The 23706-nt window shown below is 40.4% G+C and overlaps 1 protein-coding gene across 1 annotated transcript in view; it reads right to left on the bottom strand.

The window, feature by feature from the left end:
* Positions 1–23706, bottom strand: part of LOC148101655 (uncharacterized) — a 51610-nt gene that overhangs the window by 16555 nt on the left and 11349 nt on the right. The gene's annotated exons all lie outside the window — the stretch shown is intronic.

Below are 23706 nucleotides of genomic sequence, written 5' to 3'. Positions count from 1 at the left end.
TGCTTTAACAGTGATTTAGTCTTTTGATGGACATGAGAAATGTAAAACATCTGTGTGGCTGGGTGAAGCCGAGTAATGCTTCTGCTTACATAACAGAAAGGGAAAATGAAAGAATCTTTCATCTAATAATAAATGTTTTCTTATCTTTGGAAATATAATTTAAAAAAGTATATTATAGATTAAAAGGAGAAGCAGGGACCACAAATGTTATTGTAATGATGAAGTAAGATTATCAGTTTGTAAAAAAAACAAATCAGAATAATGAGATGTGCACCTCTTGATAAAGATCTGCGTTGGTTTAGTCTCAAGTTGACAGCATTTTTATGTAAAGTGATCGGTGTAAGTCCTGTTCTCATTCAAAGATCTTGAACTCAGTAGAAATTTAGGTCAGATCACTTTGAGATTTTAACCTTTAGATGCACACGTGGGGTCAAAAATGATCCCAAGCAGTTCCTATGGAATCTTCTATCAAACTTTCATTCTTAGCAACTCTGACTGTCCCACTTCTGATGGATCAGGAATTAATTTTTACACATTAACATGCATGATTTATAGTCAGGGCTGTACATAAGTGGTCCGCAGGTGTGCATTCGCTGCCAAAATAAAAGTATTCCCAGAAATTCAGAGAATACGCGTTTCTTTTGCGGTGGAGGAACACCAAAGTAATTGCTTACAGAGCTTTCTTCTTCGACATCTTTAAGAGTTCTAAACAAATATCTGTCCTCCTCCAGAACATCTTAGGTACGCAAACGTGCATTCCAACTTCTTATCAGGTGCATTCGCTGTCAAAATAAAAGATGCGCACCTGCAGACCACTTATGTACACCCCTGTTTATAGTTTTCTGTGCATTTTAAACATTGTCCTTTCTGGTGTTTTTAAAAAAATATCTAAAGTAACATGGCTGCTATGAGGCCAGCTAGGATCCCTGTGGACCTTGCCCTACAAATTATCCAAGACGGATGGGATGACGAGCCCATCAGTGGCATTGACTCAGAATCTGACATCTCAGATATAGAGGACCCAGACTATTGTCTCCCCCACTGAACAAGGCCAGTCAGACACATAGGAGTCCTCTGATGAGTCCTCTGATGAGTCCTCTGAAGAGGAAATGGATATTGAGTCTAACAGAATGAGCCCCTCTTACTGCTCTAGCCACAATATTTTGAATTAGACGGCCAGGGCTTGCACCTGGGTTTAGTACTGTCTCCCCAATAGATGTGTGGAAGCTGTTCATATCTGATAATATAATGGAAGAGGTGCTCACATGCACAAACATGGAGGCACGAAGAGTAGCCACAGACAGGGGAAAAGAGTGGAAAATGTAATCAAACATAAGCTCCTGGCCTTCATTTGATTGACCATTCTTGCAGGAAGTGAGAAGGACTGGGATGTACCAGTTGGTGTGCTTTTTGGGAGTCCTCTGCATAACCCATTGTACAAGGGCACTATGTCAATTCAATTCAATTAATTCAAAGATTTGAAGATATTCGCCATTTCTTGCACTTTGATGACAAGAGGACCACAGCCTACCAACTGAAAAAAAACCACATGGTAGCTTTTCACTACATATGGGGCCTGTTCCTGGTCAACTGCAGGCAGAAACTCATCCTCAGTGATTGTGTTACAGTGGATGAACAACTTGTGCCTTTCAAAGGGAAGACCCAGCTTCTGCAGTATATGCCAAGCAAGCATACAAAAGTGATACAACTGATACAAAAACTGCAATTTCTTAAAATTAATGAAAAAATAAATAAAAATGCAAAGGGCGTCATGTCACAAACATGCTTTATGAGGAATACCTCAAATATGAAAAGATTTTAACTCTTCGTTTTAAAGATTTTGAAGAATAAATACCGAGTTTATAGCAAAATGCATTTGATTTGGGGTCATTTTTGACCCCAATCGTGGAAGAGTGTAGGTACTGGTAGGTTGTGCATCCAAGGGTTAAGGTGGCGTGTGAAGTTTTAATGCTAAAATGTTGACGCTTGTCTCACAGTCCTCCTCGTTCTTTCTTTCTACAGCAAATTTTATCTCTACCATCATTTACAACAGGTCTGCTATCTTGCCTTCTTCTTGGTTCTTTCCTTTGTTAATTACTGTTAATGTCTCGGTTGACTGTCAGTTGCAGACAGATGGTACAAACATGCTGCCAGCGTGACTGTAGTTATTTTCCACAGTCAGCAGCATGACAGAGATGCATGACTGGTTTGAACTGCTTTTTGAAATACTACATAGAGCAAGAAACATAGGTGTGTCCATAAATAGACCATATCTGAAAGCTGATGTAGCCACACAACCTGTTTGTGGTGATAGTTAGTTGGCAAACCTTCTGGAGGAAGCCTGGTCTTGTTAGGAGAGACGGCATCCATCCCACTTTGGATGGAGCACCTCTTCCCCCCCCCCCCCCCCCCCCCCCCCCCAAAAAAAAAACAAACAAAAAACCCATCTCCACAGAGACTGTGTCAGCTCCCAAACAGACAAAAAACAAACTAAAAACCAGCAACAAACAACTTAAACATAAACAATCACAAAGAAAGAACAATACAGTATCCACATCTGAACCAAAGAGTAAAACAGTGAAATTTGGATTATTAAATATTAGGTCTCTCTCCTCCAAGTCTCTGTTAGTACATGACTTAATAATTGATCAACAAATCGATCTACTCTGCCTTACAGAAACCTGGTTGCAGCAGAATTATTATGTTAGTTTAAATGAATCAACACCCCCAAGTCATTCTAACTACCAGAAATCTCGAAGCACAGGTCGAGGGGGAGGTGTGGCAGCAAAATTTTTCACACCAGTCTATTAATCAACCAAAGACCCAGATGACTTTTAATTCATTTGAAAGTCTGATGCTTAGTCTTGTCCACCCCAGCTGTAAAACTCAGAAACCAGTCTTACTTGTTATCATCTATCGTCCACCTGGGCCTTACACAGAGTTTCTGTCTGATTTCTCAGACTTTATATCTAATTTAGTTCTGAGCTCAGATAAAATAATTATTGTGGGTGATTTTAACATCCATGTTGATGCTAAAAATGACAGCCTCAACATGGCATTAAATCTGTTATTAGACTCAATTGGCTTCTCTCAAAATGTAAAAGAACCCACCCACCACTTTAATCACACTCTAGATCTTGTTTTAACATATGGCCTAGAAACTGAACATTTAACAGTGTTTCCTGAAAACCCTCTCCTGTCTGATCATTTCCTGATAACATTTACATTTACAATAATTTATTACACAGCAGTGGAGAGTAGACTTTATCACAGTAGATGTCTTTCTGAAAATGCTGTAACTAAGTTTAAGAATATAATCCAGCCACTATTATCATCTTCAATGGCCTGTACCAACACAGAGCAGAGCAGCTACCTGAATGCTACCCCAACAGAGGTCGATTATCTTGTTAATATCTTATATCTTATTATTATTATTATATCTTATTATCTTGTTAATAATAATTTTACCTCCTCACTAGGTACGACTCTGGATACTGTAGCTCCAGTGAAAACTAAGACCTCAAATCAGAAGTACCTGACTCCGTGGTATAATTCTCAAACACGTAGCCTAAAGCAGACGACTCGTAAGCTGGAGAGGAAATGGCGTGTCACAAATTTAGAGGATCATCATTTAGCCTGGAGAAATAGTTTGTTGCTTTATAAGAAAGCCCTCCGCAAAGCCAGAACATCTTAGTATTCGTCACTGATTGAAGAAAATAAGAACAACCCCAGGGCAGACAGGAATAGGACCCAAGGTGCAGACACTCGGAGGCAAAACTTAAACTCAAAACAGCTTTAATGTTAAACTCAAAAAAGTAACAAAACTGAGTATCCAAAATAAACTTACACGAACAGACTGACAGAACACACAGCTAGATAAATGGTATATCGCGACACGGACACAGAGAAACACAGGGCTTAAATACACAGAGGGAGCAATCAGGGAATGGGTAACAGAAGGGAAACACAGCTGGGGCAAATCAGGCCTAACGAGACAAGGGGAAGCGAAACCAGATACATTAACATCAGACAAAGACCTTCAAAATAAAACAGGAAACATGAACTAAAGACACAGACTAACACGCGCGCACTGCAACAGAGGGAACAGAGACGTGGGACCAGGGCAGACACAGACACTGAATGGACATGGGGATAAAGCAAACAGGAATACACAGAGACACGAACTGGACCAGGGGATACAGCTGACAGGGGAGACAGAGCAACTAGAGAAGACAGAGACATAAACCATAAGACAGAGCTCAAGGAAACCAAAGACTAGAAATGATAAATAATACAATAAACTCAAAACCCTGGGTCAACGACCCAGGCATCCTAACAGTACCCCCCCCCCCCCCCCCCCTCCCTAAAGGGCTGGCTCCCAGACAGCCCAAACCCAAACACCAAAACAAAAAAAACAACCCAACCAGGGTGGGCGGTGGGGGAAACAGGACGGAGGGCTTGAAACAAACCAAACACAAGGAGCCAGAAACAAAAAAAAGGGTGCAAACACCGGAGCCCGGAAAGCAACAGAACAAAAACAGGCTCACGACAGGCGCACGCGGCCAGGAAAAACAGTTCACACAAAGTTCAGGGGGCCAGCCCGGAGGCCAACGGCACAATAGTCCAAACCCGGGCAGTTCAGGGGGGCGGCCTGGAGACAGACGGCCCAAGAGTCCAGAAAACAGGTCAGGAGGCCGGGCGGGAGGCCGGCCGGGCGGAAGGCACCGGCGGCAACCGAGCAGGTCAGGAGGCCGGCCGGCCGGGAGGCACTGGTGGTGACGTAGTTCAGGGGGCCGTCCACGATGGCAATGACGTCCAGTCATTGGCCTGGAAAGCGGCCGAACAGGCCGGACAGGACGAGCAGGCCGGACAGGACGTGCAGGACCAGACGGCATGGGGACCTCAGGCGCAGACGAAGCTAGACGGAGTGAGGCAGGACCAGGCGACACCGAAGGTGAAAACTCGGAGGCTGGACCAGACGAGGGCGAAGACTCGGAGGCTGGACCAGACGAGGGCGAAGACTCGGAGGCTGGACCAGACGAGGGTGGAGCTGCAGGCGACGGTGTAGGAGCCGCAGGTGGTGGCGCTGCAGGCGAGGCAGGAGGCTGAAGCGGTCCCTGGGACCCCCCAGCGGGAACAGGAGGCTGGACGGGCCCCTCGGACCCTCCAGCGGGAAAAGGCGGCTGAAGCGGTCCCTCGGACCCTCCAGCGGGAACAGGCGGCTGAAGCGGTCCCTTGGACCCTCCAGCGGCAACAGACGGCTGAAGCGGTCCCTCGGACCCTCCAGCGGAGGCAGGTTGCTGGACGGGCCCCTCGGACCCTCCAGCGGAGGTAGGTTGCTGGGCAAACGACTGAGGTGAAAACTGAGCAGGTGACTGAGCCGATAGGTGAGCTAATGTTTGAGCTATGGACAGAAGTTTCAGATGTATTGACTGTTGTAAAGATGGTAGTAACGGTGGGTTAGGTGGTGGTTTAGCAAGTAGCTGAGCTAATTCTCCTGAGCCTCCAGAACATGAGAAAAACGGCTGGACGGGCTCACCAGAGCCTCCAGCAAGGTCAGAAATGGGTGCACGAGCCTGCTGGGCACTGGCCGCTCCCACCCAAGGAGTAGGTACGGGTGCAGAAGTAGGCTGTGTCCTGGCTAGCCTCACCTCGGGAGCCGGGGCAGGCACCGTCAACGGCTGGGCAGCTGCTGTCCCCACCCGAGGAGCTGGTACGGGTGCAGCGACAGGCAGAGCCTCAGCCAGCGTGGACACCGGAGCAGGGACCAGCTGGACCTCAGCCTACCTCACATGAAGCACTGAAACAGGTGCAGGGGAATGCTGGGCCAGCGCTGCGCTGGGAGCAGGAACACAACGGTGTGAAGGAGCAGGCTCAGCAAACACAGACTCCTCTAAAATGTTTTTTAGCTTCCTACCACCACCACGTTTAACAGTCTTAACAGTTTTCACAGTCTCAGAATTTATAGTGTTCACATGTTTGTCTTTTTCCAGCTCAGAGGGAGCAGAATGAAAACAGTCATAACTCACCACGGGGAGTGGCTCAGCAGAGACAGGCGTGAGCGTTGCTTTCTCCGGGAAGTGGGAGGTGGCAAACTGGGCTGCGTATCCTCCAAAAGACCGGGCTGCGATGAGGACGCAGAGAGTTTGTGAAGCTCAGAATGTGGCAGACCCAAAAACAGAGCAAAGGACTGCAGCGGAGTGAGTCTAACATCCGGCGTCACGTAATCCTTCTTCCTCTGCTGCTTAACCCTCTTGTTGGACTGGTAATCCGGGGGTGGAGGCGGAGGTGTAGCGACCGAAGAGAATGAGCATGTGCTCAATCTGATCTTCCGAGGCATAGGCGCCGGCGCGGCCGTAGCCATGGCATAAACCATAAGACAGAACTCAAGGAAACCAAAGACTAGAAATGATAAATAATACAATAAACTCAAAACCCTGGGTCAACGACCCAGGCATCCTAACAGTAGCCAGGTTGACAAACAGTCAGAGCTCTATTGAGCCAACCATCCCTTTAACGTTAACTAGTAATGACTTCATGAACTTCTTCACAAATAACATTTTAATCATTAGAGAAAAAATTACCAATAATCATCCCACAGATGTAATATTATCAACAGCTACTCTTAGTACCATTGATGTTAAGTTAGACTCTTTTTCTCCAATCGATCTTTCTGAGTTAACTTCAATAATTACTTCCTCCAAACCATCAACGTGTCTTTTAGACCCCATTCCTAAAAAACTGCTCAAAGAAGTCCTGCCATTAATTAATGCTTCGATCTTAAATATGATCAACCTATCTCTAATAATCAGCTATGTACCACAGGCCTTCAAGCTGGCTGTAGTTAAACCTTTACTCAAAAAGCATCTCTAGACCCAGCAGTCTTAGCTAATTATAGGCCAATCTCCAACCTTCCTTTCATATCAAACATCCTTGAAAGAGTAGTTGTCAAACAGCTAACAGATCATCTGCAGAGGAATGGTTTATTTGACGAGTTTCAGTCAGGTTTCAGAGCTCATCACAGCACAGAAACAGCTTTAGTGAAGGTTACAAATGATCTTCTTATGGCCTCTGACAGTGGACTCATCTCTGTACTTGTCCTGCTAGACCTCAGTGCAGCATTCGATACTGTTGACCATAATATCCTATTAGAGCGATTAGAACATGCTGTAGGTATTACAGGTATTGCACTGCAGTGGTTTGTATCATATCTATCTAATAGACTCCAGTTTGTGCATGTAAATGGAGAGTCCTCTTCACACACTGAGGTTAGTTATGGAGTTCCACAGGGTTTCTCACAGTTTTGTGAGGTGTTTTTTTTATATTTAATGGATCGGATTACATTTTTTATTTCTCGCCGATATCCGATCCAGTAATTTAGGTCAGTATCAGACCGATACCGATACGTAATATCGGATCGGTCCATCTCTAATATAAATAAAATTTTAATTTAATTGAATTATTATTATTATTCATTAAATGTAAGGTTACACCTGAAAACGCAGTTTGATGCACATGATAGTTTCTACTTTTCTTCTTTTAAAGACAGTTTTAAAGTCTCACAGTACTTAAATTCACATTAACAGTATATGTTTACAACAAAGAATCGTATTAAGATTCATTCAGTATATTCAGATGCAAACATATTCTGACAGAATCTTAACAGAAGAGAACTGTTAGGTTTTTATCACTACAATCACTTAAAGCTTGTATGAATGCCATATGATGTCCTAAATCTTCCTGTACTTTACAATGCTTTTACAAAACTTTACATTTTTAAATTGATATTTGTGTTGTTGTGTTTGTTGTGTTTGTTTTCTATTCAGACAGAATTTATGCCCCAGGTCTTCAAATGATGTGATATCAAAGTCTGGAGGTTACAGATCTTAAACTGTGTCCAGTTGGACGGTGAATGAGGACCTCAAATGCAGACTCATGTGCAGACATGCACATGAGATTGGCCTATAATTAGCTAAGACAGCTTTTTTAAGGGAAAACAGAATCCATAAAACATAGAAGCTCGTGGGGGAAACACAGGGAGGTAGGAACTACAGAAGAAGGAAAAACATGTGAAGGGAACAGACATGACAAAGGACTCTGGGGAGACAAAGAGCGTGCTCCTATATTCGTTTTTGCTGAGAGACATGACGTGGAAGTACCTGCATGGCTGCCATATTAAATTCTAAATCCTAAAGAAAGGAGAATCAGTGTTGTCGCTGCATGAAGAGCACAGATTTATATAAAGATTATGATCTGCATCAGATATTGAAAGTTTGCTTTTGTTTGTATAATTAAATCTATAAGGTTCACTGTTGTATTGCAGTCTTCAGGATTATCATGAATCAATGTTGACAGCTGGAAAAGGGTAATAGATGGAGGAAATTTTACCTAAGTAAGATGGATTTTATAGGCTATGATATCAGTTTATTGATGTTGCAATGACAGGGTGATCTACTAAGAGGGCGCTTTCATTTATTTACAAAGACACAGTCAGTTCACTTTAGTAAAATTCAGCGTTCTGCTCAGAGCAGCTCAAATTATTCTCTCTCTGTTACTACAAACTGCTCTGCTGTATAAAACTGAACTCCATGTGGAACAGCTGACCTGCACAATGTGCACAAAATGTTATTTACCGTCAGATCACAGATGTCCCAGTTACTATTGGACCATGTGGGTAAATGTGTGCATTGGGCACATTACTGATCTAATTCTGTTAATAGCTGGATTTTAACAGTTAACAAAGTTTAACAGCACAATGGTGCTGTGCAAACAAAGCTGAGGTATTTTACTTTTCGTTTCTCTCTTACTCTTACCAGAATACTATTTGTTTTTCTAAACCATTGCTATAGTTCACTTCAACTTGTTCAGCTGGGGCAGTGGCACTACATAGTTTCAGATAAAAGCAGTGAGAGAGCAATAGGCTGGGTGGACCCTGGGCATGTGACCAGTCCACCACAGGCTAATACAACAGCACTCCTCTCATTCACATCTCTGTCCAGTTTAGAATCACCAGTTAATGTGACATGTATGGCTTTAGATTGCAGGAGAAAGCAAGAGCTACCCACACTTGGATTTCCTTCAGATATTCAGGCTTCATCCCACAGACCAAAAGCATGCATGTATTGTGCATGCTATAGAAAGTGGAGGGCAGATGGGGATACTCTCCATCTCTCCAGAGGAAAGATACAGATGAACATGCAAGGAGCAGAGTGATTGAAGGTGGATGAGTTTAAATGCCTGGAGTCAACCACCCAAAGCAAAGGACTTGGAGAGGGTCAGTGTGTCAGAGGAGGATAGGCTGAGATGATCCTCTGTGGAGCCCCACAAAGGGAACAGCTGAAAGAAAAAGACTTGAAAATTGTGTATGACGTCTGAATCACTTCATAATAAAAACACGTCATAGCTTTCATTGTTTAGACTTCATGCAGAACAACCTTTGAAAACAGGACAGTCTGTGAAGCTCTAAATGATTTCTGAAGTGAAAAGTTGTTGTTTTGAAGGAGAACTGTCATCAAATCAAAAACTTCAAATTAAAGTACTACAAAACTGTACACACTGTACTGGTGTGTTATTTGTACTATACAGAAAAAATGCTAAAGATTATGCACGAACTTTGCTATTGGTTAAATCTGTGTTTATCACTGCGTACCTTTCTGGAAAGTAGTGAAGAAAAACAAATTTTCTTTAGCTTTTTTACAATTCTAACATATATTTTATCTTTGAAATACAGTCACATTTTCTCTTTGTTCATTTCTTGAGTCTGGGTCAGAGTTTAAAGGTAAGTTCAAGACAAACTAGATGCTTCATTGAACCTGTGAGAAAATGAAGAAATATCTTTACAAGTCTTTACGTTGACAAAAGATCTTTGTTTCTTTTCAGTGCATTCATCACAGAGATTTGAAGTCTGCTGAGCTCTTTCAGTCTTTAAATACAAAGCATCAGGTAACACTGTTGTTCTAAGTGTTCACGTCATCACTGTCAGATGTATCAACAAGGAAGAATCTGCTTACATACCGCTGTGGCTTTAACAGAGATTTAGTGTTCTTTAGTGTGTGTTTTGAAAGCCACAAGAAATCTCAAAATCTGTGAGGCTGGGTGAGGCCGAGTAATGCTTCTGCTTAAGTACCAGAGAGAGAAAGTGAAAGAGTCCATCGTTCATCTAATAATACATGTTTTCTTATGTGGTAGAAATATAATTTAAAAGTAAGATAGATGAAAAGATAAAAAGAAAGATTCATTTTTAAAAACAGAGGAAGCAGGAACCACAGTGTAAGATGAGATTTAAGAGTAAGGTCAGTCTGTAAGAAAAAAAATCACATAACGACTTACGTTCCTCTTTATAAAGATCTGAATTGGTGTCACGTTGAAGGCCGTTTTATGTAAAACAATGCCTGTATGATGTATAATTTTCCACTTTCTTTATTGAATAATGGAACTTTAATTAGTCGACGATATGGGGAGTGCCTCTCATTCCAAGAGACTGAGACGATGCTGTGCTTCTTTCATCTGCTTTGTTCTATGACTTACATCGGGAAGTTCAGGTCAACGTGATAAAGCCTTTGCCTCTGGCTGGATAATTAGAGATTACACAATTTATTTTAAGTTAAGTTAAGGACTGTTCAGTGTTACATTTTGTGAACTGGCAACAATGGAAACAATGTTTCTGGTGGAATTTTTAAATCTCAGATTTTCTGAATGACATTTTTGTGAAACAACTTGCAAAATAAACTTAAGTATAATAATACTGTTTTGTTCAAAGGTTGGTGGGAAATATCAGGTTAGTGCAGGCTGGACTGGTTAGTTGGCAGTACATAGTGACGTTTACAATAATTAACTATACTGAACTTGTGAGATGTTAAGACTTTGGGTGTTTTTTTTCACATGCATAAAGACTTACGACAGGATGTGTCCACGTGTATTCAGTAGTACTTAAAGCTAAGCTGAGAGTGTGTTTCTTTGTGTCAGCAGGTCTATTCGCATGGAAAAACACCTGCTCACACAAAAAGACACACCATTGTCGTAGCTTTACGTAGAACAGCATGAAATAAAAAGCAGAAATACATTTTACCAGCATCACGCTCACATGAGGAAATTGTTACTTTAATCAGTAATCAACAGTGTGACAAACAAGAACACCTTTTGAATCAATACTTCTGTAAGTAAACAAAAAGCTGGATAAAGTCCATGCAATGACAGCAAAACCAGTCAAGTGTCTTAGTCATGTGATGGGCCTGAACAGTTTCAGTGGCAATGATTCTGCAAGTCTCCGGAAATCTTTCAGAAGATCTTCCCTCATTTGGTGTCCAGTCCAAACTCACCCACAGAGGTTTAACTGTGATCTGTTCACCATTGAAGCCATAAGGCATTTATCTATATTTGCATCTCTGTGTTGTTTAATTATCTTCTTAAGACTATAAAATAGAACCATACATAAACAATGGTATTTTCTTATTTGCTGTCTCAGCATTTTCATATTAATTAACATGTAACTAAACAAGTCAGCAATACTGAGGAAGTGCTGCATTGGGTTACTAGAACATCATAAAACAGGATCCATACTAAGAAATACATATTTAAATTACACAATTGTAATATACATACACATTGTTACGATATTACTTCAGGGAGCAGACATGACACCGTCTTAGGTTTTAGCCATCACTTTTTTATTATCTCCACACCACCCTCCGGTGGCTTCCACATGAACTGCACCTTAAACAACAACTGTTCACTCATATCATGACACACATAACGCATAGACCTTAGAAAACACTGTCTCTACATTTTCTGTAAACCCTAAGAGAGAGGAGGACCAATAAAACAACTTCAAGTAGAAACACATGAAACACATACAAAACAAAGGGGAAGCTGTGAAGGACTGAAGTGAAAAGACAAAGTTAATGTGTCTTATCACATGATTCAGATAATACTGCAGATATATGTTTGCTATTAGTTGTTTATTGCAGCTGTTTCAACATGTTATTCTCTCCCATAAATCACTTCACTTGTGTTTTCTGAGCTTATTTAATTTATTTATGTATTTATGTTTTTTGAGATTTTGCAGATTTTTTTAAAGTTGCAGTTTGTTTGAGCTCTTGGGGCACCGTAGAAACACATTTAGTTAACCCTTTAAGACCTACCATAGAACCAAGACTGCCAGAGTTTATGTTATATTTTTACATGCTGTGGAGCCATTTTTGGGAGCATTTCAAGTTGCTATACATCAATACAACCATTACAGCCCAGATTTTAATAATATGTCTGCATTAAGTGCATAGTAATTACATAAATTGCAAAAAAGTGCAATAAAGTTAGTTAGAGAAATTTAAGAGGCTTAAATCTCAAAACTGTAAATACAAAAAAGTTGCACAAAATAGTTTCCCACCACAGGAAATTTATTTTAAGTGTCTTCATAGTTTTATTTTTGAAATACACCAATTTTTATACACTGCAGGAAAAACGAAAATAAATATTATAATGCAAATTTGCAAAAAAGCAGCATATGCATCAAAATAAACTATTTCCAGCAGTGCAATATGAGTCCTAAGCATCCCAGAAACGACACAGAAAGTCAGAAAGTCAAACATAACTTTTAAAAACACCAGTATAGGCTCATGAGGCCCTGATGGTAAAAAACTACATTTCCGCAAAAATGACGTCACTTCCGGTTTCGGGCAGGTCATGGCGGACATGCGATAGTTCGTGCTGATGGACGTAGGAAGTGTTACAAACAGCTGATCGGATCGGCAAAGCGTGTTTCTGGAATATTATGTTTTTGTTGCTGCAAGTGCTTTTTATGCAGTTTTTGCAAAGCTATATGTGGAAGGAAACTGTGACCGAGGACAAGCTGATGGCATAAGATGTAAGTACAACTCCTCCGGTTTCATATGCAAAAAACATTATTGTGCTAGCTCACGTGGTTGCAGAGCTACCGGGATTTAAAAATAATTAATAGCGGTGAACGCGCTTGTCCGCAAAACTGAGCTCAGCAGTACGGCCAGTGAGGCCGTAGGAGGCATCCCTCCGGGTGGTCCAGGCAAATCCAGGTTTTGATTGCATGACTTTTTTTCACTCTCAGAAATATGGGAAAGAAAACATGGAGTATGAAGTGTGTAGAAACTGAGCATTGCAGTAAAGAGAAGTGTGTGTGTGTGTGTGTGTGTGTGTGTGTGTGTGTGTGTGTGTGTTTGTGTGTGTGTAAGAAGCAGAGGTGGGCAATGCAGTGATCCCATCTTCTGCTCTAGCCATTCGCACACTGATAAAGATTCCAAGAAATCTTTTGTTCAAAGATGCTTGGAGGCTCCTGACCAGACCACTCAGGAAACAGACTTGAGGCTTCAGTTTCTCAAGGTGGTGATTGAGGGACAGCACGGATGGAACAACAGGGCTGATTGTGACTATTTTCTCACCTTGTGTCAAATCTGTTGCTTCTCCATCTGTTGCCCATTGAAATAAAGAATACTGTGCTTGAATAATGAATTGTAGAATAAATTCTCCATTTGTAAATTCATTTTTGAATTCCAATTTCATAAACTGCATTTCAAAATCCATTTCCCTTTCCTGTTCGCTCAGGGATTAACTTCTTCTTTTTTTTTTCCTTTTTTTGTGTCCCGTTTGGATCTTAGCATCAGAATTGTTGTCTGAAGGCCAAGAAAGATGCCAAGCAAATTTATTTTACCAAGTGGATCATCATGGCCTTGCCATATTGGTCCATTTGATTGACCTTTATTATAATTATGTATTTATTTTATTTTTGGATGCTACAAACGGGACAGACATGACTGGGGGATAGGACAGGGAGAAAGAATGAAAGAAAAAGAGGGAGAGAAAGAAAACCAGAGGGGAGAAGAGACGGTGAGAAAGGGGGGAGGAAAGAAAGAAAAACAAACAAAACACCTGGATCACCTGTATGGAGAAAAAAAAACATAAGAGAAAAGAAACAAAAAAAGAGCAACATAATAAAAACAGTACAATAAAACAATAAACTAGCTAGCAGTAGATAACAGTAGATACTGAATATTAAACGCTATTGTGCAGCACGCAAGATAGACAGGGATTAACTTCTGGATTAGCTGTTGGATTAACAACTTCATTTTAAAAATCCTGCGGCTCTTCAAATTAGCCACACCATGGGATGTAAGGAGCTCTCTGATTGGTTGGACAGACACAGGCTGTCTGCCTGGATTTTTCTAGCTCATAGCTTCACCCTGCTATGAAGCGTGTGTGCTTGTACTAGTGATGGTAAATTTGATTCTTTTGACTGAATCAAGTTTTAATGAGTCACTCACCAAAGTGAATGATGATGACAAAGATGAATGATTCTAAAAAAACCCAACTATTTTATAGAGCAAATAAGAGCAAACACATTTCTAAAAAATTAAGCAATTTCCTATCAAAATTGCTTAATAAACATTTATTTTGTTTATTTTTATTTTATTAGTATTTTGTGTGTGTCAAATATATATTTTCTCATCTAAATGTCCACTGAGCTGTGAGCCAGGGGGCGGTAATGCGCCTTAACATTGGTTGCCAACCAAGAAGAAGAAGAAGCTGTGAGCCAGGAGGGAGGGGGTGAGTAGCTCAAATGTGCTGTTAGCATGTTAGCAGAGCGATGCTACTGTGAACCGAGGAGCTATTGTCTTGATGTGAGCTTCTACTCTGGGTTTTTTCTTCCAGTTCAGAGCAGACATTTTTTTGTTAAGATACTGGATGTTGTGTTTTTCTCCACAATTTTAATGATAAGCTAGATATATTGCTGCTAACAGCAACAGGGATGAGTCAGTGAGTCAGTTGGGCTTGTGAATCATGATTCATGAGTCAGTAAAGTGATTCTCGAGTATTGAACGATTCGTTCATGATTCGCGCATCACTAGTGTGTAGTGTGGTCAATAGTGTTGTTGTGTGTCAGAACAATGAGGCTACTGCTGAGTGTTACAGGTGTTACAGCAGTGACACATCTGCTGCTGTCAGGCCTGCAGGTATCAGGCTGTTGTTCTCCTTCATCTCATAGTGGACAGAAATTATTTTTTGGAGTGGCACAAATAATTTGTGTGGCATCAGATTTGATGCAGAACAGCTGATTGTTCTGTAAATAGTTTGAAATGTTTGTTTAAAAAAACGCCTTGGTTGCATTTTTAGGTAAACAGCTGCAAAACACTTTGTTTGCAAAACTCAGTTAGTTTTTTGAAGAAGTAACTATATAATTAATTGCCCAACATTGGTCATTAAATACTGTATGTATCAGATCTGCACACTGTTAGACCTCTGCCTCACCACCACATATTTCAAATACAACAAGGGTTTCTACAGACAAAAACATGGCTGTGCCATGGGCTCCCCCGTGTCACCGATTGTAGCCAACCTTTACATGGAGGAAGTGGAAAGGAAGGCTCTTGGCTCTTTCAAAGGAAGAGTACCCAGCCACTGGTACAGATATGTAGACGACACCTGGGTCAAAATCAAGACACAAGAAGTGGAATCCTTCACTGCGCACATCAACGCTGTGGATAAAAACATCAAGTTCACCAGGGAAGACACGAAGGATGACTGTTTGCCTTTCCTGGACTGCGCTGTGCACATTGAAGAGAACGGCAACCTCAACATCGAAGTTTACCGGAAGCCCACACACACGGACCAGTACCTCCCGTTTGACTCCCATCACCCTCTGGAACACAAACTTGGAGTAATTAGGACCCTACACCACCGGGCAGAACATGTTCCCTCTAAGCCTGAAGGGAAAAAGAAGGAACACACATGTAGAGGAAGCACCTAAAACATATGGTTATCCTAATTGGGCGTTTATAAAGTCAGCAAAGAGGCACAGAAAAGAAGATCAGACACCAGCGAGGGAGGATAAGAAGGACAGACGCAACAACATTGTCTGACAAAAACTGGTTCACCCGAAAGACAAAACTCCAAAAACAGACTTAACAACGTGGTGTATGCTGTACAGTGTAGAATAGAATAGAATTCAACTTTATTGCATCCATCCAGAAATGCTTTAGCCATGATATAGATATATTACAATATATATTAGCAATAATATAGATATGTGAGTATATTACAGAAATGGGTCTATTATGGTATGTTATAATGTACACGGTATGAAGTATGTTATGGATATGCTATAACTATAAGTATGTACAGGCTGTAGTGAGTACAAGCTATGTACAGGATATAAATATGAAAAACTATAAAGAATATGAAATTAAAAAAAAACTTTACAGAAATGTGAACTATGCAGGTTATAAACAGTTGTAGGATTAAAAATTATCGCATGTACAGAATGATTATTTACACAGAGCTATACAGCAGTGCAGTTAAGATCAGTGAGATATGTGGATAATTTCTACAGAGGCTATAAAGTGCTGGTGGTTGTGAGTGGTGGTTCAGTCCATGTTATTATTGTGTGTTTGAGGGTACAGTTGTCCACTGTGTGTGTAGGTGGTTGTGGGTGTGTGTATGTCCAGTCCATAAGCGAGGAATGCTTACAACACCAACTCTCTGCCATCTATAATCCAGTTTTGAGATCCCTCCCCAGACGCCTTAACGCCCACTCACATCCTGGGCCATCTGACCTCAGGACATCACATGATAGGGTGGGGCTAATGTTTCACAAGGAGCGCACCTGAATCCCTGGCTGATTATAATAATAATAATAATAATAATAATAATAATAATAATAATAATAGATTGGATTTATAAAGCGCTTTACAATGCCACTATTCATTCACTCTCACATTCACACACTGGTGGTGGGAAGCTACAGTTGTAGCCACAGCTGCCCTGGGGCAGACTGACAGAAGCGAGGTTGATTGTGACCCACACGCATTTTCACACCTTGGCTCATGTGATTAGAGGATCATCAGGGGGTCCTTTTGTCCCTCTTTGGGGGGAAACTCCCACTGGGTTTATATCTGGGACTCTCCACCATTTGACCTTAGAACTGAAGAAGCTTCTCGGATGAGAGGTGAAACGTCTTCAAGCAACTTAAAGAAGTCCAGATGCTTTTCTTTCCAAGCTCCTTAGACTATGATGACCTGGATGACTGAGAACCTTCACAGACACGAATCTGCAGCATTTATATTACTTAAGATAAATAGATGACCTCAGACACTTATGAACATGCATGCAATTGTAAAGAGAACCTGGCAACAACCACACACAGAGGAACAGTCACCCAAAAGACCCTCCACCACCGTCAGCTCTCATCCTGGACACAAACAAAAGCAAAGGGGATGAACTCAGAAGTGTTATACACACACAAAATGATTAACTTATACCTTAAATTCTACACAATATCCTTTACCAACTAATCAAGCAACCATTCAGAACAAAAAAAATTACAAACATTAAACAGTGCTTCATCAAATAAACATCAATCTATCAAATAAAACACCACAACAAGGAACAAACAAAAAATAACATGAAAAGAAATAAAACAAAACAAAAGCAAAACAGCATTGTATCCTGCAGAGCGGCAGCAGCTCAGATATCTGCAAAATGGCAAATAGGACAAGGGCAGCTTATACATAGCTGGCCTGCTAGGCTACTCTACTTAGACATGAGATGAGCTTTTCCTGACCCAGCATCACATGCCAGTGATTTCTACCAAAGAACCCATGTCAGAATAGTTTAGGCCCAAAGCTAACAATACTGCGAACAACGCGATACATACCTCTTCTATTGTATTGTGCATGCCAGGAAGGGAGAGGTAAGTTTCCCACCCCAACAGCAACAGGAGATGCCACAGCAAAAGGCCTTTAAGTAGACAACCAAGTCAGATTAAGCAAAACATCTACAACTTCTGTGCAACAGGCACCACATACATACCACATCAAAGCACCTGTTCACATAAAGCCGACCAAACAGCGAGCAACAACAGAAGCAATTCAACCGTCAATGAACATTGAGAGGCAGGTGACAAAGCCTCCTTATGTCATCATCATCACCTTTATTTATAAAGCACTTTAAAACAACCACAGCTGACACAAAGTGCTTTACATTGGAACTATAAAATAAAATTATATGAGATATAAATAAAAACCAAATAAAAGAAAAGTAAAATAATTTGTTAAATAACTAATTCAATTAAAAGAGAAACTAAGTCTCACTGAGGATAAAGGCCAAAGAATAGAAGTGGGTTTTAAGACGTGATTTAAAAGTGGACAGTGAAGGACATATACACAGAGTCCCTGCTAGTAATAGGTTAGCATATTCAAAACAGGCATGCTTATTGATGCTTATTGAAAGCAGGCTTAAACCATTCTGCTACAATCACACAGCTGTGTAGTGTATATAAAAGTCTGTGTTTTACCTTTTCATATTTGTATATCTCACAGTCTCTATTACTAATGATCCAGGCTTTAAATGTAGTTCATCAGTAGTTGTTGTCCTCCCTCCTTCTTCTGAAAAAAGGACACAATGCCAACTTTTTAAGAAACATTCAACTAAAATAATTCAGCAGAATCAGGAGGGGCGAGAGCTGTGAGTTGAGTTGGAGCTTGTTTGGTGGCTGTGAAGGGTTTGTGGGGTAGCTGTAGTTCAGGAGGTAGAGCAGGTCATCTACTCATCAGAAGGTTGGTGGTTTGATCCCTGGCTCCCCCGGTCTGCATGCCAAGCATCCTTGTGCAAGATACTAACCCCAAGTTGCTCTCCGATGAGTGTGTGAATGTCAGCTAGGAAGCACTGAAGAGCTTAGAAGAAAGTGTTTGGGGTGAAAATGGAGACAATATAAAAAATGCCAGTGTTTGTCTATGCTTTAATACTCTGGTCTTTATGTTAATCAATCAATTGATCACTTTTTTCCAATCCTCAAATTATATTTCTTTTTTTCTATTTTTGAATTAATTAATTGTTCTTGTTTTTTTTTATTTATTCCTTCTAATATCTAGTATCAGTTCCACCTGCATCCACCCAGGGCTGGGGAGTGACCTGCAGTGCTATTATAGCTGTACTACCCTCTTTTGCACACACATGGTGTCGCACACTGTTGAATAGACTTGTGCTTGCTTCTTCTTCTTCTTCTTCACTTTCTCTCAGCGTTCTGGTTTTTCCGGTTGTGCAATTCTTTTGACAAAGACAAAAAGAAGAAAGACAGGAGGAAAGAACAAATAACTACTACAAACAAAGACATACATTTACCCCACTTTGGTGCTTTTCTGGGAAGTACAATATCCCAAAAAGCTTTAAACACATGTGGTTCCACAGAATCTTCACTATTCTGTTTTTTATAATCTTCTTTGATTAAAGTACTTTAAATACAGCGAGTACTCACTGATTTCAAACAGCAAATGCAGTTTATCAGATCCTGTTCTTTTAAGCACTCAAGAGCAGAGATGGGCAGTAACGCGTTACTGTAATCTGATTACTTTTTTCAAGCAACGAGTAAAGTAAGGGATTACTATTGCAAAAAACATGATTTTTTTCGAGAATGTCTCATGACAGTGACGTAAGCGAGTGCGACGTTCGTGACCACAGCTGTGTGCAGATCAACAATGGATCATATATCGAGTGCAGAGAGAGTATGAGCGTGCAGCGTTTAAAGCGTGGAAGTACTGACCTTACTTTGAGTTTGATTCCATAAAAAGTGACAAAAACATTAGTGTCCGTTGTGCGTGGGAAGAAAACTTCTTTTTACGGCGAAAAAAACCCCCAAACTTCCGAGCAAGCACCGAGTGCGCTATGACGTAATGGGAAACTCACAGAGAAACTCGCGGATTCTTCCACTGACCGCTGCGGCACACCTGCACCAGGGTAAACCTCCGCCTACCCCACTCCTGCTTTACAGGTGAAAATAGAGAAAAGCAAATATTCTGCTGTGTTTTACTTGCATCTATTTGAAAGACTGAGTGTTAACACAAAAAAATATATATTTTATGAGCTGGAGTGTGCAGAAAATAAGTTTAAATGTTAAACTAATTTCTTCCAGTCAGAGAATGTTGCATATTTAAATTTTTGCTTGATGCATAAAGTTAAAAGATTAAAACTAATAAAACAAGTTTTAAAAAGAGACTTTTCCATTTGATTACATTTTGTATGATGGATTATGCAGAAAAAGTAGAATTGGGCTGAAAGATCTATCGCTTTATCACCTATTCAGGTTGTAAATCGTGTTTTAAAAAAGTAACTAAGTAAGTAAAATAAGTAATCAGTAAAGTAACAGGATTACTTTTTGGGGGGAAGTAATCAGTAATTAGTTACTGATTACTTTTTTCAAGTAACTTGACCAACACTGCTCAAAAGGGCCTTTAACTCAGCATTTTTAAAAACGTTCTCTAAAAAATACCTTAACCTTGAGTTTTCAAATTTTTTCCCCAAAACACTTTCAACATTTGATTTTTGACTTGACGTTTATACCAACACAGATGAGCAATGAGAAAAAAAATACAAATTGTTATATATATTTTTAATGTAAAACTTTAACTGTCACCATCAAAAAATGTATAATTCATAAGGAGATTGATTTCTTAATTTCTTAGTTCACTGATTGATCAGTATAAATGAAGTTTCACAGAATTGCTCTGACTAGTACTCGCATAGACACTCACCGTGCATGCTTTTGTTTCCTTGTAAAATAAATGCAACTCGCTACTCTGTGTCTCACTTCATAAGATAATTTTTCAGTCTCTGATTAAACCTCTTTAATTTTGCTCTGCTTCACTTCAGCAGCATCAATCTTTGCACAGGAAACATCCGTGTGGTGATTCATGGTTTTCTTCCATTTTTGATTTGCTGCAGCATATTTTCAAAGTGCGTATGTGCTATAAAAGACAAAAAAAAACAAAGCCAGGAAAAAATCCTTCATGTTTTTCTGTGCTTGATCCTCAGTTACTTTGACATAGTGGCATTTAAATAGACCTCTCTGCATTGAATCATACTTGTTATTAATTTCTGGCTGTCTTCCACAGCATGTCTTTATCCTGTCTCACTCCTCTCACCCCAACCGGTTGTGGCAGATAGCCGCTCTTTCCTGATATATTCTCTGGTATTTGTTAACCTGTCATTCAACATTCTTGTTGGATTATGGCAGTTTTAGGTATTGAAATGCTATTCTACATCTAGACACTAGAGGGCGCATAGCATGCTGGTGGTATCCAGCAGTGTTTTGCGGCACAAAGGAAGAATAAACCTTCCTGTTGTGAAGCTAACACCAGCTCTATGTGTGTGCCATTTCTACTCTTTACCACGGGTTAGTAAATGTGCATTAAAATGAATGTACATTGCACAGCCTACAAGTAGAGTATGTTGTTTATTTGAGAATTTGCACAACTCGGTAAAGGAAGTGGTTTCTTTTGAGAATTGTGTGTAAATTGTGAGTTAAGGCTACATGTTAATGATTCTAATGCTAGAGGACTTGGCTAATGTGGAACAGTGTGTTGTGAAGCAAACCTAAACCACTGAGAGACTGCTGAACTCTGAGCCTTTAATGTATTATGCACTGTGTGAAACGGGTTTTGTACCATGTGTTATTTTTCTACTTAATGTTGTGGTTAAAAAGACATTTTTGTGTTTTAATATCAAAGACAATTCTTGAGTGTTATAAGGTAACTTAGTGATCAATGGTCTTGATGCATTCTCAATCATCCAGGAAAATAAATCTCCAAAAGTTGATTCTGTTCATCTGGACGTAGCGTTTTCTGGGAGAAATGTTTCGTCACTCATCCAAGTGACTTCTTCAGTCTCAGCTGACTGCAGGTTTCCAACCTTATAAATAGTACATTTGCATAATGACTGAAACAAGCCCACTGAATGAACAAGATTGGGGAAACCTGCAGTCAGCTGAGACTGAAGAAGTCACTTGGATGAGTGATGAAAGGTTTCTCCCAGAAAACGCTACGTCCAGATGAACAGAATCAACTTTTGGAGATTAGTGATCAATGGCGACTGCCTAGTAGAACTGTGTGCCATTAACGTAGCATTGCACTCTATAGAGTTTGTAGTTTGCACAACAGCAGTAAATGTGTTTGTGGGAAACCAGAGTGCAACACACACACAAAAGGAAAGAGTCACATCATCCACAAAACACAGCGATGAGATTCTGAGACCACCCAAGTGGAAGGATAAGAAGGACAGACGCAACAACATTGTCTGACAAAAACTGGTTCACCCGAAAGACAAAACTCCAAAACACAGACTTAACAACGTGGTGTATGTTGTACAGTGTAGAATAGAATAGAATTCAACTTTATTGCATCCATCCAGAAATGCTTTAGCCATGATATAGATATATTACAATATATATTAGCAATAATATAGATATGTGAGTATATTACAGAAATGGGTCTATTATGGTATGTTATAATGTACACGGTATGAAGTATGTTATGGATATGCTATAACTATAAGTATGTACAGGCTGTAGTGAGTACAAGCTATGTACAGGCTATAAATATGAAAAACTATAAAGAATATAAAAAAAAAACTATACAGAAATGTGAACTATGCAGGTTATAAACAGTTGTAGGATTAAAAATTATCGCATGTACAGAATGATTATTTACACAGAATTATACAGTAGTGCAGTTAAGATAAGTGAGATATGTGGATAATTTCTACAGAGGCTATAAAGTGCTGGTGGTTGTGAGTGGTGGTTCAGTCCCTGTTATTATTGTGTGTATCAGGGTACAGTTGTCCATTGTGTGTGTAGGTGGTTGTGGGTGTGTATATGTCCAGTCCATAAGTGAGGAATGCTTACGACACCAACTGTCTTCCATCTATAATCCAGTTTTGAGATCCTTCCCGGACGCCTTAATGCCCACTCACATCCTGGGCCATCTGACTTTAGGAAATCACATGATAGGGTGGGGCTAATGTTTCACAAGGAGCGCACCTGAATCCCTGGCTGATTATAATAATAATAATAATAATAATAATAATAGATTGGATTTATATAGTGCTTTTCAAGGCACCCAAAGCGCTTTACAATGCCACTATTGATTCACTCTCACATTCACACACTGGTGGTGGCAAGCTACAGTTGTAGCCACAGCTGCCCTGGGGCAGACTGACAGAAGCGAGGTTGATTGTGACCCACACGCATTTTCACACCTTGGCTCATGTGATTAGGTAGAGGATAATCAGAACCTTATAAACAGTACATTTGCATAATGACTGAAACCAGCCCACTGAATAAACAAGATTGGGGAAACCTGCAGTCAGCTGAGACTGAAGAAGTCACTTGGATGAGTGACGAAACGTTTCTCCCAGAAAACGCTACGTACAGATGAACAGAATCAACTTTTGGAGATTAGTGATCAATGGCGACTGCCTAGTAGGACTGTGTGCCATTAACGTAGCATTGCACTCTATAGAGTTTGTAGTTTGTACAACAGCAGTAAATGTGTTTGTGGGAAACCAGAGTGCAACACACACACAAAAGGAAAGAGTCACATCATCCACAAAACACAGAGATGAGATTCTGAGACCACCCAAGTGGAAGCCTTCCACCACTTCACTACACTTAGAAATTTTGTTAATAAAAAGTAAGAACAGAATCGGTGACCAAGGGCTGACCTGGCAGAGTCCAACACCCACCGGGAATGAGTCCGAGTTATTCTCAGTTATGCGGACCAAGCTCTTGCAAAGGTTATATAAGCTTTGAAATTCCCTGATAGCTCTCTCTGTGTATTTAAGCCCTGTGTTTCTCTGTGTCAGTGTTGCGATCTACCCTCATATATGCGGTGTGGTCTGTCTGCCCGTTTAAGT

This window comes from Neolamprologus brichardi, chromosome 9 (genome assembly GCF_056152115.1).
Source record: "Neolamprologus brichardi isolate AB-2024 chromosome 9, ASM5615211v1, whole genome shotgun sequence".
NCBI lineage: Eukaryota > Metazoa > Chordata > Actinopteri > Cichliformes > Cichlidae > Neolamprologus > Neolamprologus brichardi.
The sequence above is the reverse complement of the archived record's forward strand: the minus strand, read 5'-3'. Positions and strand labels throughout refer to the sequence as shown.